The sequence below is a fragment of the Balaenoptera musculus genome, chromosome 2 (genome assembly GCF_009873245.2).
Source record: "Balaenoptera musculus isolate JJ_BM4_2016_0621 chromosome 2, mBalMus1.pri.v3, whole genome shotgun sequence".
Taxonomy (NCBI): domain Eukaryota; kingdom Metazoa; phylum Chordata; class Mammalia; order Artiodactyla; family Balaenopteridae; genus Balaenoptera; species Balaenoptera musculus.
Window position 1 is genome coordinate 560,729 of NC_045786.1, and position 16,586 is coordinate 577,314.

The window sequence follows — 16,586 nt, forward strand, 5'->3', positions numbered from 1 at the left end:
TTCTAACTCTGTTTTATCTACTATTATTTGGAAGTTGTGCACTCTGATACTGTTCCCCAAAAATAACAGGCATCATTAACTTATCAAAGTCTCAAGTTAATCAGTGTCTTTGTTCACCTGCTGAGCCCTCATCCCTCTCAGAGCTGTGTCCCTTCTGGGATAACATGCTGTTGTGCTCACGCGTTTAAATTCCTTTAACCCCTTAAAACTTTGATATTGCTGCTTTATACAGTCATCATTTCATATTGTTTGTTTCTGTGCATATATTTACCGATTTCTCTGCTTTCCATTTCTTTTAAAAATAGAATCACTGAGGTATGATTGACATACAATAAACTGTACATATTAAAAGTGTACGGTTTGAAAAGTTTCAACGTATGTGAAACAATCACTACAGCCAGGAGAATGAATATATCGTCACCTCCAAAAGGTTTCTCAGGCCCCCTTTTAATCCTTCACTCCTACCTCTTTATTTTATTGTTGTCGGAGGTATTTCAGGCAGAAGCCTAAATCCAAATCCTATTACTCTGTCATAGCTATTATTGAACATCTCTCTCCGTTTGTGTTTGTATCTCAGACTTTTGGTTTGTTTTTTTTTTTAATATTTATTTATCTGGCTGTGCCGGATCTTCGTTGCGGCACGCGGGATCTGTTTTTAGTTGTGGCCTGCAAACTCTTAGTTGCAGCAGGTGGGATCGAGTTCCCTGACCAGGGATCGAACCTGGGCCCCCTGCATTGGAAGCTCAGCGTCTTACCCACTGGACCACCAGGGAAGTCCCTGTATCTCAGACTTTGAATCTGAGATCACTTTCCTTCTCTCTCTTTTACACTCTTTAGATTTTCCCTTAGTGAAGGTCTACTAATGGCAAATACCCCTCAGTTTTTGATGGCCTGAGAAGATCACCAGTTTGGCTTCATGCAGAAAAGATACTTTTTTCTAAGAATAGAGGTCTAGGTTAAAAATAGTTTTCCCTTTGTACATTGAATGTATCACTTCACAGTCTCCTGGCTTCCTTTTTGCCATCAAGAAAGCAGCTGTCTGTTTGTTACTCCTTTGTAGATAGTACAACTGCTTTAAAGATCTTCTCTTTTCTTTGGTGCTCTACACTTTCACTATGATTTTTCTAGTTGTGGGTTTCCTTCGTATTTATCTGCCTGATTTTCGCTGTGCCCTTGAATCTGACAGAAGATACTTTTCAACAGTTCTGGAAAATTCTCAGCCATTTTATTCTCACATAATACCTCTGCTCCCCTTCTTTCTTTTCTTCCTGAAGCTCCAATTAGGCACGTATGTACTCTATCCACAAATTTTTTTACCTATTTTTCCATATATTGCATGTCATTTCTGTTCAACCTTCTGGATAATTTCCTCATGACTATTTGTCTTTGAGATCACTAACTCTCTCCTCAGCTGTGTCTAATCTACTGTTAAGCCCATCCATTGAGGGTTTATTTTGTTCATTTCAGTTATTAGGTTTTTCATTTCCAGGTGCTCTATTTGGTTCTTGCTCAAATTTGGTCATTTTATATAGTTTATTCTCTGTACAGATTTTCAAACTTTTATTTCTTTATACATACTAAACATAATTATTTTATATTCTTATAATAACAATATCTGAAGTCTTGTATTCTTGCTGCTTCACAATCATGGTACCTTGTTTCCCTGTGTGTTGAATGGTTTTTTGCTGTGAGCTGCTCATTTCCCTTGGAAATTTGTTTTTCAAGGAATTCTTTGGGAACTGGGAAAAAAAGCTTCCACCACAGAAGATTGACCTTTGCTTCTGCCAGATACCTAGGGTACTATATGTTTAAGACTACTTTAAACTACTGGTATCATCTTATATATTTGATCTGCAATTTTTCATTTAACAGTATATCATGAAATGTCTGTCAATCTAGACAAATTCACCTACTCACTATTTTTTAATGTTGTATAGCATTCTATAATAAGGCTATATTATAATTTATTTAATCCTTCAACTGTTGACTTTTAAGTAGATATCACTGAAAATGTGTATCTTTATATACATAGCTTTACATGCTTGCCTAATCATCTCTAATTTTATATATATGTCTATCCTCTAATCATATATGTTCATATTTATTATTATTCAATAATATATATTGAATGTATTCATTTCAAATATATATAATACATACATTATAATATATGTATATATATTCATTCCAGAAAGTTGGACTGCTATGGCAAAGAAAATGTGTACTTTAAAAATGTTTCATACATACTACACATGACCTTCCAGAAAGATTCTATCAATTTACAGCCCACCAATATATACCCATGCCCCTGACAATACTAGATGTTATCAATCTTTAAATTTTGCTGATCTGATGGGAGAATATTATTGTTTTAATCTGCTGATATCTTACTACTAATGAGGCTGAACATATTTGCTTACTTCTATTGACCATTTGCTTTTCTCTTCTGTATGATTGCTGTTCATTTATTTTGCCCATTTTTATAATTTTTTCTGAGTCATTTTCCTATTTGTAGATAGTCTTTGAACCTTACAAATTTTAACATCTTTCTTTTAAACATATGATCCAGGAATAACTTTTACAATGTAAATATGAACTAGTATAAATTAGAATTGAAATGTTTTCTTAATAGATACTGTTCTTGGGGCAAAGATATGCCGTGAATAATTGTTGTGAACAGTGTACATGGTGATAGTCCCCTCCATCCGTTCTTTGGTATTCTCAAATTTTACACCATGAATGTTATAGTGCTCTTTGTGACTACTTTTAGAATCTGTATTTTTTCATTTCCTGTTTCTGGTCATTACCTAAAGTGAGTGCTTTAGTTGAAGTGAGTGGGTATTTGAATTGAGGCAAAAGAGCCTATCAGTGAGTAGTGATTGTATATTTTAATGTTGAGAAAATTTAATCTGATTGCCTCCTCAATCTTTTAAAAAACTATTGGAGATTCATGTACTAATAGTCATACTTAGGGAGCTATTTCTAGTCAGGTTTCTAATGCTTTACTAGAGATATACTTATTTTCAGAGACCCTAATTTTTTTTTTAACTTCAAGTGTTTAGCATGTAACTAATTTTCACCAGATGGTTCCATCTTCATTATTTATCTAAAGCAGTAATATTTATATTTAACAACTATTGTTGGAGAGAGATTATAGCATTGTTGGAATTTGAAGTTTTACTAATGCATATTTTACTGTTTTGGAAAACGTCTACTATTTCTAATGACTGTTCAAATCTCTGTTTCTTATGAAACTCATACTTGGCTTCTTCAGTTAATTCTTTCGGGCTATGAATTTTTTGCAAAGTTATTGGGAAAGCCATTTTCTGACAATTATAAAACACTGACTACAGCTACTGATAATTTTTATAGGTTTTTATGATGGGAGAGAAATTTGACTTTGCATATTGAAATAAACTGAAAATTATAGAAAGTTTTTTATTCTTCCATAGGAATGCTTTCCTTAATGATAGAATACATATCATATGAAATGATATAACATCAAAGATTTTTTTAAACTGCTTTGAATTTATAGTTTATATAGTGCATTTAAACCAGGAGCATTTAGGACTTCACCAACTCAAACTGGATAAGTATTTAGAGGAGGAATGTGTAAATTTTCTTAAAAATAAAATCTATATGTTAAGAAATAAAATTGGTTAAGAATCATCAGGGCTTAGAAATTATATTTTTCAGAATTTTCCCAAGCAACTTACTGATAAACATGCTGAGCAAACATATAAATTCATCTGATTCAGGATTGATCCAAAGGTTAAAAAGATGACTAAGTCTTATCAAATTTTGTATTTCACTGACTATCTGATTTAAACATTTTAAACATTCTTTGGCATTTAAATAAAGTCAAGTATTCTGTCTTATTTATTATTTTCAGAACATATAATTTAAGATTACAAAAGTTTAAAATATATGTTTTAAAACTCAGATCCATTTGACCATTCAGAATTAATAAAAGGAGACAGGATGGTAGGGGAGGATGATACTGAATTGCCGTCCATGCTTCAGTATGAAAATGGCCTGAAAGAATAAATGACTGCACATAATTGGCTTTCTCAAAATAAGTTACTGACTAATAAGAACTATAAACCTTGGACTTCCTCAGTTCAATGAAAGCATATTTAACTGCTGTGTTGTAAGAGATGCTGGTCCTTATAATTGCTATAATCAGACTATTTGGAACCTGATGCATCCAAGTCAAAGTTACCTACCTAAACTATCAAGCAACTTCTGGAATTCTCTGGATTTAGGGGTAGTGTATCAGCCAGGGGCAGAAGACATCAAGATCAAAAGGGAGCCAACACAGCAAACAGAAGAAGAATTCAGAAATTCTGGTGTAGGAATCAGGTCAAATCAAAAGTAGGAACTTGGGCCTCTGGAATTACACCAGTACAACCAAGATTACAGGGAAGGTGAGTAGGCAGAATTCAATGGGTTACACTTTTACCCCAGCCCAGTATCAGAGAGATACTATCACAGAAAGAAGAGAGAAGAGGGCCTTACCTTGTAATCTGCCCCAAGGTGAAATCTTCAGCTACCCTAAGGAGTCTTGAAAATATGTCCTAGTCTTAGTAAAACTGGAAAGCTAGCTTGTATAACTGAGCCTAAACTTTATAACAATAAATGTGTCAGTCACATTAAGTATTGTGTTTGGCATATATAACTATTTACTATTATTTACATATCATGAAGACAATCATATACTTTTCTTTTTAAAATCTTTTCATGGTCTATGCTAAATATTTATTAGAAGCAACTTCTATGACTGTTTACAAACTAAATACCATAATTTGTGTATTATTTGGCAATGTGTAAGCAAAGAATCTTGTCAATTCTACATTTTGCTTTACAAAAATATTTAATTAACTTAGGTCTGTACTTAAATCAGTACATGCAAAGTTCAACAAGGCATGAAAATCAATAAGTAAAACTACATTTTGGGAAAACACTACCTTGGGGAGAAAATGTTGTAGTCTTCCATTTTCAAGCTGGCATATACAACCAATTGAATTAACTTTCAATTGTCTATTAAAAATTAATTCAATCTGATCTAGAACCAAAATACTAACAAAATGCTTACATCTGCAAAAGTTGAAGGAGTAGATGTTTCAGTCAATACCATTTTCTGTATTTAAAACCAGAAAGTGACATCAACAGCCCTCAACAACTTACTTATTGTCGTATTTTTGGTCTCCAAACACATCCGTTTAACATGTGCACTGAACTTTCAGCCCTGAGAATAGAATCCCAAACATTCACTACATACATATGTCTATGATTACTTCTGACCACAACAAAACTTTCAAATGAAAGTGAAAAATAAGAATGTAAAAGGTTTGTTTCTCCATCTTGCTATTTTGTTTATAAGTACACACACACACATTAATATTAAATTCACAAAACAGGATACAAAAATTATATGTAAAGTATGATTGCAACTATGTAAAAAATGCATATGAAAAAAAATGGGAGGCCAGCAATCCACTAAAATTGTAATAGTGGTTATGCTAGGGTTATAGAGCCACGGTGTTTTGCTTGCCTTTGTCTTGACTTTCCAAATGCTCTGCAACGTGGTGATACTACTGTAATTCAAAGCTCCCTTGTCTTCTTTATCGAACACCCCGAAAGACTTTACTCAAAAAGATACGTAGTGATCAATGTGCAGTGTTTTGGCAATTTGGTAGGAAAGGAAAAGAGCCGTTCACCGCTCATCCCACGTCAGAATTTGCAAGTCCCTTTGAATACTCTTCTCCAGAATCCCTTCTGTGCTTTAGTACCAGGAGGGCTCTTCTTCCTTCCTTCCCTCTTCACAGCACCAAATCCCTGCCACCTTACTGCTCAGCCTTTGGCCTCCAGAATGCCACGCCTTCCCCGTCAAGTTTCTTTCTCTTGAAATTATCTAGGAAGGTTTAACTATGCCTTACCTTCTGCCTCTACATTTGCTTATGAAACCCATCCCATCAAGGTGCTCAGAAAACAAAAGGATTTTGCAGTCACCAGGAACCCCCCTCATTATGTTTCTATGAGTGTAAACTGGCATGATTTTTCCAAGAAGAGAATACAGCAATCTCTCTGAAAATGCAAAATATACGTACCTTTTGGCCTAAAATCCCCCAGTTAGAAATCATCCTATGGAATTCGTCAAGAAAGTTCACCAGTGGAAAATGTACATGGATGTTTACTGCAACAGTGTTTGTCATAGCAAAAAACTGGAAATATCTGAAGCATCCACTGATATGGTACTGGTTTAAACAAATACAGTATATCCATGGGAGGGACTATTACACGGCTATTTTAAAAGAGTGAACGAGATCATACTAATCTAGAAAGCTCTCAAAATATATTGTTTTTTCTTTTAAGTCAAGATACTAAATAATCTTTAAGTATTTTTCAGAGGGTAAAGTGCAAGCTATCTACTAAACCAAAGACCGTAAAAAGAAAAAACAAGACTATGGAGGAGGACAGCTGGCCCAGCAATGAAGTCTCTTGGCCTTTATCAGCATACAGACTGCAGAGAGGGGAGCGAGGCCTGAGAGGTCTTGCTAACCTTTCCGGCCCACGTGCTGTGGCCACGTGATCTTCCTTCGGGAGATGGCGTTAGTGGTGCAAGTGGCTGAGGCGACCACCACAGCAGGTAGTCACAGAAGCCAGCAGATCCCACCTCCACAGCTGCCCGCAGGTTGTCCTGCTATGACCCACACGGGGCAGGACCTTGGCCAGGACGGGGGCAGGCTGAGACCTGCCCCACGGGAGTGTCTGGTGAATTCGGCCACACTGTGCACTTTGCACTGCTCTGGCCTCATGGATTCCTGTTTCTTGGGGAGAAGCCAGATGGACCTGATTTTTCTGGTGAGTTACCATCACATATGACCTACGTTCTTTAGTTTCTTTCATTATATCCCTTTGAGATGCTGAAACATCAACCCTAGACTTTAACAAATAGCACCTGGACGTTCTCATCTCGTTTCTTTGTGAAGCAATCACAAAACACTTTAGTAAAAAAGATTTATGACAACTCTTCTATTTTTTTCCATTTTATATGTCTGCTAAATTCCATTTTTTAAACAGAGAGAAAGTCACTGGTGGAATCGCAATGTCTAGAAACGTTAACTTCTCCGTAAAAATAAGGCCACTCAAATCTTGTTAAACTGATATTGTATTCATTGTGCCTTTTAATGCCCACGTTCATTCCAAAGGACTTATAAAATGAAATCATCAAAAAGTTCCCAGCTGCACAAGTCTTTTGAAACTTTTCTGTTGTAACAGAGTCTGCGTTACACATTACAAAAACATGCAAGGGGGCTTAAAGATAGTTTAACAAAAAGACTAGAAAGGGAGACTCTCCAGGTGGCTTTTTAAGTGTGGAACATAATAAAACAGTGTTTGGAAAGTATTAAGCCAAGATGTAATAACTAGAAAACAAGAAAGTCCATTTATAAGCTGAAGTGTAACTTTCAGTCATAAATAGAAGAAATGTTGAGAATGCAGGGGGAAAAAAAACATGAGCACTTAATAAATGTGTAACAAATAGACTAAAAGCCTTCAGATGTAGAAGAGCAATATGACAGTATATTTTGGACCCATCCTTCTGAACCTCTGGCCTAAGGCTTTGAGTTATATACTATATCAGTCAGGACCTCCTCAAGGAAATCACTTGAGTATTTAAAACAGAGAGCCTGATGCAGGAAACTGGTTACCCAGGGGAAGGCAGAGCTGAAATGCCCAACAGCAGACAGAGAGACACCCCAAGGTTAACCCTAGCAGGAAGCCACCACCATCCCTGGGCCAGAGTGAGGATGCAAAAAGGTCACGGGGAACCGGAGGGGAGCTGGACGCGGCCCACCATTGCATCAGATGTTCCCAGGGTCAGAAGGGAGCAGGAGAGATACTGGCTTCTCCCTCCTTCCTCCCCGACCTCCCGCTAGTGTTCGCCCCGCCGGTCCCAGCTGGGGACTAGCTCACAGGGTTCATCTGTCCCGCAGTGCAGGGGAGCAGATAGATCCCAGGGCAAACGGGTCCAGGACCAGCACAAATGCTGTCTGCGTTAGCAGATGCACACGCTTCCTCCTTTATGTTTAGGGGAGAACTTCCCACGGGGAGGGATGTGCACAGCGCTGGGATGACCAGGGACCCTCTCCTGCTGCGCGACACTTTGCTCAAAGCAAGCAGATTTACCCCTGCCTGCTCCTTGTGTCCTGACAGTGTTTCTCTGCTGCATTACTTAAAGTAATATTTCAGTTTGGCCGTGCACGTTTTTTAAAGGGCTCATTTGGCTTGTATTCTGGGTGTCCTGCTGTAATTCATCCACTGACCTTTGGGCAGAGCACACTTTACAAGCACACCAGAGGCAGGTTAAGTGGAAGCCCAGCTGAGCAGCTGTCCGTGACACCAACCAGTGAGAGACGCTAAGAGATCAATGGGGCATTAAAACATCGCTGGAAATGTCACTAGCTGGGGGGGGGGGGAGAAAAAAACCCCAAAAAAACAAACCAAAAAAGGCCTTGCATTTCCCAAAATTCCTCCAGAGGAGATAGAACGCACTTTATCTGGTAGAACGCTTGAATCCACTTGCAGACACTGCCTCGTCCATGCCCTCAGCCAAAAACTGCTCTTGGGAACAAACCGAAAACTAAATCCCAACAGTAAAGGAAATCCATTGACTCATATAATTTGGAAAAAGACGAGTCAAGGTGACCTTCAGGCGAGTCTGGATCTGCGGCCCAGTGACATCCCCAGGCCCATGCCTTCCTCACCGTTGGCTCATGGCCGTTGGAGGACAGCCAGCGGCCTGTCCGCGAGGAGAGAAAAGACCTCTTCCCTCGACACAAGACCTTCAGGCCACCAACAGTTACCGGCCAGGCTTGGGCTTCTTGGGAAGTACGGTTTCCTTAAAAATTTACTGTTTCCTTCCCATTCATCCGGCCGCTACTGCATAACTTAAGGTGTTTGAAATGGACACGGGAGTGGGAGGGGTCAGGACTAAGCTTACTCATAATTCTGAGAAGTTCCCGCCTTCCTGCTTTCTCTGGCACCACCTCAGCTTGTGAAGGAGAATTAGCTCTTCCAGCCTTGAGAGGCTCCAAATGTTTGGGCCCCCCAGACACCATAGACAGCCAGTTCCCTAGAAAAGTATCTCTTAGCAAAGCCAGACCATGGAAACCTCTTAACCATTGTGGTAAGGACTGCTTATCGGTCAATTTAAATTCAAAAGGAAACATAAAAGGATACAAATAGATTATAAACATTTTATGTTATTCATCCATTCATCAGTAGTTTGGTATGAGGCCAAGGCTTTTTCTTCAAGTGTGGGTCTTTTCTCACATTAAACTTTAGACGTAATGCACTGAAGCATAAGATTTACAGTTTCTTTTATTCTGTTTTCTTTTAATGTGGAGTGAGAATTTAAAGGAACTTGTGAAGCAGAGGAGAGAAAAATCCTTTTAAATTTTTACAATTTCCCCCAATTTTTATAGTTTGAGAGCAATTTTTAAGCAGTTGACTTTTATCAAGTCTTTCCAAAGCATTTAATCTAGTTTTCCTAGGGGAAAAAAAAACCCTCTACTGTCATACTCATAGTTCATTGGTTTCTGTAATTCTTTATTACTTACTAAATTATTATGTTACAATAAACATAACTGGCATAAATATATTTAGGAAAAGACACAAGTAAGTTGGGTGGCCATAAAACTCAGTTGGTGGGCACAGGTGTGCTTGGTGGGTTAAGGGCAACACCCATACCCACGAACATTCTGAGGACCATGGGCTTCAGTCAAGATGTTTTACAGGAGAATGGAGCATATCAAGTGGCCAAGCAATCAATTCAGCAGATGCTAGTTAAGACAGCAACTGCATTACACTCCCTTTCTGCTTTCAGAAAAGCCACCTGCAGCCTAAGTGTGCTTGTACTGCTCACATAAGACCTAACTCAAGGTCACAATATATATTCAAAATCTCCAAAATCCTGATTTTTTTCCTACCAGATGTCAATGTCACAGCGTTGGTAGAAATGTACTCAGAGTCCCAAAGCACAGTAGGAAATATTTTAACCCACTCTTTGCTGCTACAGACAAAGGTGTCCAACTTCCCTGCTTGGGATCTGTATGATTATCCTTGTTAGCCTCCAGCCTACCTTCTCAGCTCACACAGTTCCACATTTTTAAATCTTCTCTTTGTAACACCTCATTTTATGTTAATAAATTCTGTATGCATTGTAAAAATACTAGAAAAGACTTAAACTGGCTTAATCGACAAAGAAAATATATTGGCTCAAACTTCAGAGGAAGAGCAGGTTTTAGGCAAGGCTCAGAGATCCAGTGTATATTTGTGTAGATTGTGCATTGCTCAGAGGTGCCTGGGCAAGGGGGCAAGTGGGAGCTGGATCCAGCTCACCATCCATATGCCCAGACATGGATCTGGGTCTACCTGGAGGAAGGGGTGCCATTTTATTCACACAAAGGAACCTCTAATAGCAAAGCCATCTCCTGCAGGCTGGACTTTTCCAGTTCATCCACCCAGAAGTACCTTATGTCCTAACAGTGGGACCCCTGCCAACCCAACAATGTCAGCCAAGAATCAGTTTCTTTTTCCCTATCTGTTCTGCATTTTCCTTATGTCAGCAACATCCATAGTTTGGCTCCACTCATACTGAAGGCCAGCATCAACTCAGTCATCCTTTTTCTTGTCCAGCAGGAGACTGATTCCCTAATCACTGACTAGGCTAACCTCATATTGGACCCATCTGGATCGTGTATCCATTGCTAAACCAATCACTGTGGCAGGCGGCTGAAATACACTGGTTGGCTAAGGTAGGATTTACATCTGCCATTTTGCTATTTTTCTTTTGTATGTCTTAGTCATTTTTATTTCTCTGTTTCTCTATTAGTACCTTCTTTTGTGTTAAATGACTATTTTCTAGTATACTATTTTAATTTCCGTGTTCTTTCTTTTAATATATTTTGTTCTTTTTTTTTTGTCTTTTTAGTGTATTTCTTTTAGTGGAATTGTTTGTTTATCCATTCACCTACTGAAGGATATCTCATTGTGATGTTAATTTCCATTTCCTTAATGACATATGATGTTGAGCATCTTTTCATACAATTATTTGCCATCTGTGATCTTCTTTGCTGAGGTGTCCAGGTCTTTTGGCTATTTTTCAATAAGGTGGTTTATTTTCTTATTTTTAAGAGTTTCTTGCATAGTTTAGATAACAGTCCATTACCAGGTATGTCTTTTGTAAATATTTTCTCCCATTCTGTGGCTTGTCTTCTCATTCTCTTGAAAGTATCTTTTGCACTGCAGAAGTTTTTAATTTAATTAATTCTACTTTATGAACTACATTTTCCATAAACTGTGCCTTTGGTGTTATAGGTTGGTTTTTTACTGTTGAGTTTGAGAATTCTTTATATATTCAAGACTAGTCATTTATAATATACGTGGCTTGCAAATATCTTCTCCCACTCTGTAACTTTTTAAAACATCTTAACAGGGTCTTACACAGAGCAAAGACTTTAAAATTTTTGAATAAGTTCAATTTGTCCATTTTTTCTTTTGGGGATCAAGGTTTTGGTATCAAATCTAAGAACTCCTCAGAGATGAAGATTATCTCTTTTTTTTCCCTAAAACTATGTGTAGTTTCATGTTTTACATTAGGGACTGTGATCTATTTTGAACCAATTTTTGTATAAGGTGTAAGACTTAGGTCAAGGTCTTTTTTCCTGGCCTATGGATGTCCTATTGCTCAAGCACCAATTGTTGAAATGCTATCTCTCCTCAATGGAATTGCTTTTGCAGCTTCCTCAAAAATCAGTTGAGCATACTTTTTTTTTTTGGAAAGGACAATTTATTTTTTTAATTTGTTTTTTATAGAGCATTGATTTATAACATTATCTAAGTTTCATATGTACAACATTATATTTCTACTTCTGTATACCCTACAATACAACATGCTTACCACCAAAAATTTAGTTTCCTTCTATATGGAAACTCACCACACAGTTGATCCCCTTTACCCATTTCACCCACCCCTTCACCTTTGGTAACCACTATCCTGTTCTCTGTATCTACTGTGTCTATGTCAAATTTCTTTTAATACATTAAACCTAACTGGTGCCATTGGCAGTATCAAGGGAGCATTTAAAAGAATTATTTTGGAATTGCTCAGTTTAGATTGGGACCTGTTGAATCTGATGATGATAATATGTTATCCAAGAAGAAATGACCTATGTGCAGCTGGAATGATGGAATCAGGGCTCATTTGTTAAGCTGAATTATTCAGACTTGCTAATCTTACCACTTTTTAAAATTTTATCACATTTTTGAAGAGAATTTTGCGTTCCTCCCTTTTGCTCAGTAGTGTTTACCTAGACTGATTGTAGCTTTATTATGGTGAAACAGAAGTCAAAATTAGTAACTGGCATATTCCTCTCTAGGTTGTATGTATAATCATGCATAGGAAGGAGAATTAATTTTCTCTGTACAGTTCAGAAAATTTGCTTGTATCTTTTTTATTCTGCTGTTACTTGCTTAAGTTATGAATGAAAGGATGGATTTCAGAGACAGAAGCTAAAACTGAAATGCTCTTTTTTTTTTCATTGAAGTATAGTTGATTTACAATGTTGTGTTAGTTTCAGGTGTACAGCAAACTGATATACATATTCTTTTTCAGATTATTTTCCATTGTACATTATTATATTGAATATAATTCCCTGTGCTATACAGTAGGCACTTGCTGTTTATCTACTTTGTATATAGTAGTTTATATCTGTTAATCCCATACTGTACTCCTAATTTATCCCCTCCCCCCACTTTCCCCTTTGGTAACCATAAGTTTATTTTCTATGTCTATGAGTCTATTTCTGTCTTGTACATAAGTTCATTAATATTATTTTTTTAGATTTCACATATAAGTGATATCATATGATATTTGCTTTTCTTTGTCTGACTTACTTCACTTAGTGTGATAATCTCTAGGTCCATCCATGTTGCTGTAAATGACAACATTTAATTCTTTTTTATGAATAATATTCCATTGTGTGTGTGTGTGTGCACACACACATCTTCTTTATCCATTCATTTGTCAGTGGACACTTAGGTTGCTTCCATGTCTTGGTCATTGTAAATAGTGGTACTATGAACACTGGGGTGAATGTATCTTTTTGAATTAGAGTTTTTGTATTTTCCAGATATATGCCCAGGAATGGGATTGCTGGATCATATTGTAACACTATTTTTAGTTTTTCAAGGAACCTCCATACTGTTCTCCATAGTGGCTGTATCAATTTACATTCCCACCAACAGTGTAGGAGGGTTCTCTTTTTCCACACCCTCTCCAGCATTTATTATTTGTAGGCTTTTTGATGATGGCCATTCTGACTTGTGTGAGATGATACCTCATAGTGGTTTTGATTTGCATTTCTCTAATAATTAGTGATGTTGAACATCTTTTCATGTGCCTGTTGGCTTCTTTGCAGAAATGTCTATTTAGGTCTTCTGCCCATTTTTTGATTGGGTTTTTTGTGTTTTTTTGATATTGAGTTGTATGAGCTATTTGTATATTTTGGAAATTAAGCCCTTGTTGATTGTATCATTTGCAAATATTTTCTCCCATTCTGTATGTTGTCTTTTTGTTTTGTTTATGGTTTCCTTTGCTCTGCAAAAGCTTATAAGTTTGATTAGGTCTCATTTGTTTATTTTTGCTTCTATTTCTTTTGCCTTGGGAGATTGACCTAAGAAAACATTGCTACAATTTACATCAGGGAATGTTTTGCCTATGCTCTCATCTAGGAGTTTCATGGTGTCATGTCTTATATTTATAAAGTCTTTAAGCCATTTGAGTTTATTTTCATGTATGGTGTGAGGGAGTTTTCTAACTTCATTGATTTACATGTGGCTGTCCAGCTTTACCAACAACACTTGCTGAAGAGACTGTCTTTTCTCCATTGTATATTCTTGCCTCCTTTATTGAAGATTAATTGACCATAGGTGTGTGGGTTTATTTCTGGGCTCTCTGCTCTGTTCCATTGATCTACATGTCTGTTTTTGTGCCAGTAGCATGCTGTTTTGACTACTGTAGCTTTGCAGTGTTGTCTGAAGTCTGGGAGGGTTATGCCTCCAGCTTTGTTTTTTTCCTCAGAATTTCTTTGTCAACTCTGGGTCCTTTGTGGTTCCATATAAATTTTAGGATTATTTGTTCTAGTTCCATGAAAAATGTCATGGGTAATTTGATAGGGATCACGCTAAATCTTTAGATTGCTTTGGGTAGTATGGCCATTTTGGCAATATTAATTCTTCCAAAACAAGAGCATGAGATATTTTTCCATTTCTTTGAATCTTCTTCAGTTTCTTTTATCAATGTTTTATAGTTCTCAGTGTATAAGTCTTTCACCTCCTTGGTCAGGTTATTCCTTGGTGTTTTATTTATTTTTGATGCACTTTTAATTTTTTTTTTCAACTTTCTCTTTCTGGTATTTCATTGTTAGTGTGAAGAAATGCAACAGATTTCTGTATGTTAATCTTGTATCCTGCTACCTTGCTGAATTTGTTTATCAGTTCTAATAGTTTCTGTGTGGAGTCTTCAGGGTTTTCTATATATAGTAAAGTGTCATTTGCATATAATGACAATTTTACCTCTTCCCTTCTAACTTGGACACTTTTTGTTTTTATTTTTCTCTTCTCTGATTGCTGTGGCTAGGACTTCCAATACTATGTTGAATAGAAGTGGTGAGAGTGGGCATCCTTGTCTTGTTCCAGATTTTAGGGGAAAGGCTTTCAGCTTTTCACCATTGAGTATTTTGTTGGCTGTGGGTTTGTCATAAATAGCTTTTATTGGGCTGAGATATGTTCCCTCTATACCCACCTTGGCAAGAGTTTTTTTTATCATGAATGGATGTTGAATTTTGTCGAATGATTTTTCTGCATCTATTGATATGATCATGTGTTTTTTGTCTTTTCTTTTGCTGACGTGGTATATCACATTTATTGATTTGTGTATGCTCAACCATCTTTGTGACCCTGGGGTGAATCCAACTGGATCCTTTTTATGTGTTGTTGGATTCGGTTCACTAATATTTTGTTGAGGATTTTTGCATCTATATGCATCAAAGATATTGGCCTATAATTTTCTTTTTTGGTAGTGTCTTTGTCTGGTTTTAGTATCAGGGTGATGGTGGTTTCATAGAATGACTTTGGGAGTGTTGCTTCCTCTTCAATCTTTTGGAAGAGTTGAGAAGGATTGGTTTAAGTTCTTACTTGTATGCTTGGTAGAATTCCCCAGTGAAGCATCTGGTCCTGGACTGTTGTTTATAGGGAGTTTTGGGGTTTTTTTTATTACAGATTCTATTTCACTTCTAGTGATCAGTCTGTTCAAATTATATATTTCTTCTTGATTCAGTTTTGGTGAGCTATATGTTTCTAGAATCTTGTCCATTCTTCTAAGTTGTCCAATTTGTTGGCATATAATTGTTCATAGTATTCTCTTATGATTTTTTGTATTTCTGTGGTATCAGCTGTTATTTCTCCTGTTTCATTTCTTATTTTGTTTATGTGGGTCCTCTCTCTTTCCTTCTTGGTGAGCCTGGCCAGAGGTTTGTTGTTTTATCCTTTTAAAACACCAGCTCTTGGTGTTATTGATTTTTTCTATTGTCTTTTTAATCTCTATTTTATTTATTTCCTCTCTGATATTTATTATCTCCTTTTTTCTGCTGACTTTAGGTTTCTAATTCTTTTGGGTGGTAGGTTAGGTTGTTTATTTGAAATTTTTCTTGTTTTTTGAGGAAGGCCTGTATCGCTATGAACTTCCCTCTTAGGACTGCTTTTACATCTCAGATTTTGTATGGTTTTGTTTTCATTGTCATTTGTCTCAAGGTATTTTTAAATTTCCTCTTTGATTTCATCACTGACCCATTTTTTTTTAGTAACATGTTGTTTAGTCACCATTTAATCTTTTTTTCTTTTTTCTATTTGTATAGTTGATCAGTTAAGCATATTTTTTGTGAGTCTATTTCTGAGTTCTTTATTCTGTACCATGGATCTATGTGTCAACTCTTCCATCACTACTACACAGTCTTGATTACTGTAGCAATAAAGTAAGTTTCGAAATCAAGTAGAATAAGTCCTCATACTTTATTCTTCTTTTTCAAAAAAATAGTTATTTAAGTTTCTTGACCTTCCATATAAATTTTGCAATAATTTTGTCTATAGCTACCAAAAAATCTTGCTGGGATTTTGAAAGGAATTGCGTTAAACCTGCATATCAATTTGAGGATAACTAACATCTTTACTATGCTGAGTCTTGCAATCCATGAACAAAGCATGTTTCTCCATTTATTTAGGTCATCTTTGATTTCTTTCATCAGTATTGTGTAGTTTTTGGCATACAAGTCCTGCACTTGTTTTGACAGATTTACACCTAACTACCTAATATTTTAAGTGATTATAACAGCATTGGATTTTTAATTTTAGTGTTCACATGTTCACTGCTAGTATATAGAAATGATATTTCATCTTTCTTTTGTAACCTGTGACTTTGTTGAATTCTCTTAGTTGTTCTAGTTCTTTTGTAGAATCTTTGGGAT

At 36.5% G+C, this 16,586-nt stretch overlaps 1 protein-coding gene across 3 annotated transcripts in view; it reads right to left on the bottom strand.

Moving 5' to 3' along the window:
* ODAD2 (outer dynein arm docking complex subunit 2) overlaps positions 1-16,586 on the bottom strand; it is a 243,943-nt gene that overhangs the window by 186,255 nt on the left and 41,102 nt on the right. The window lies entirely within an intron of this gene.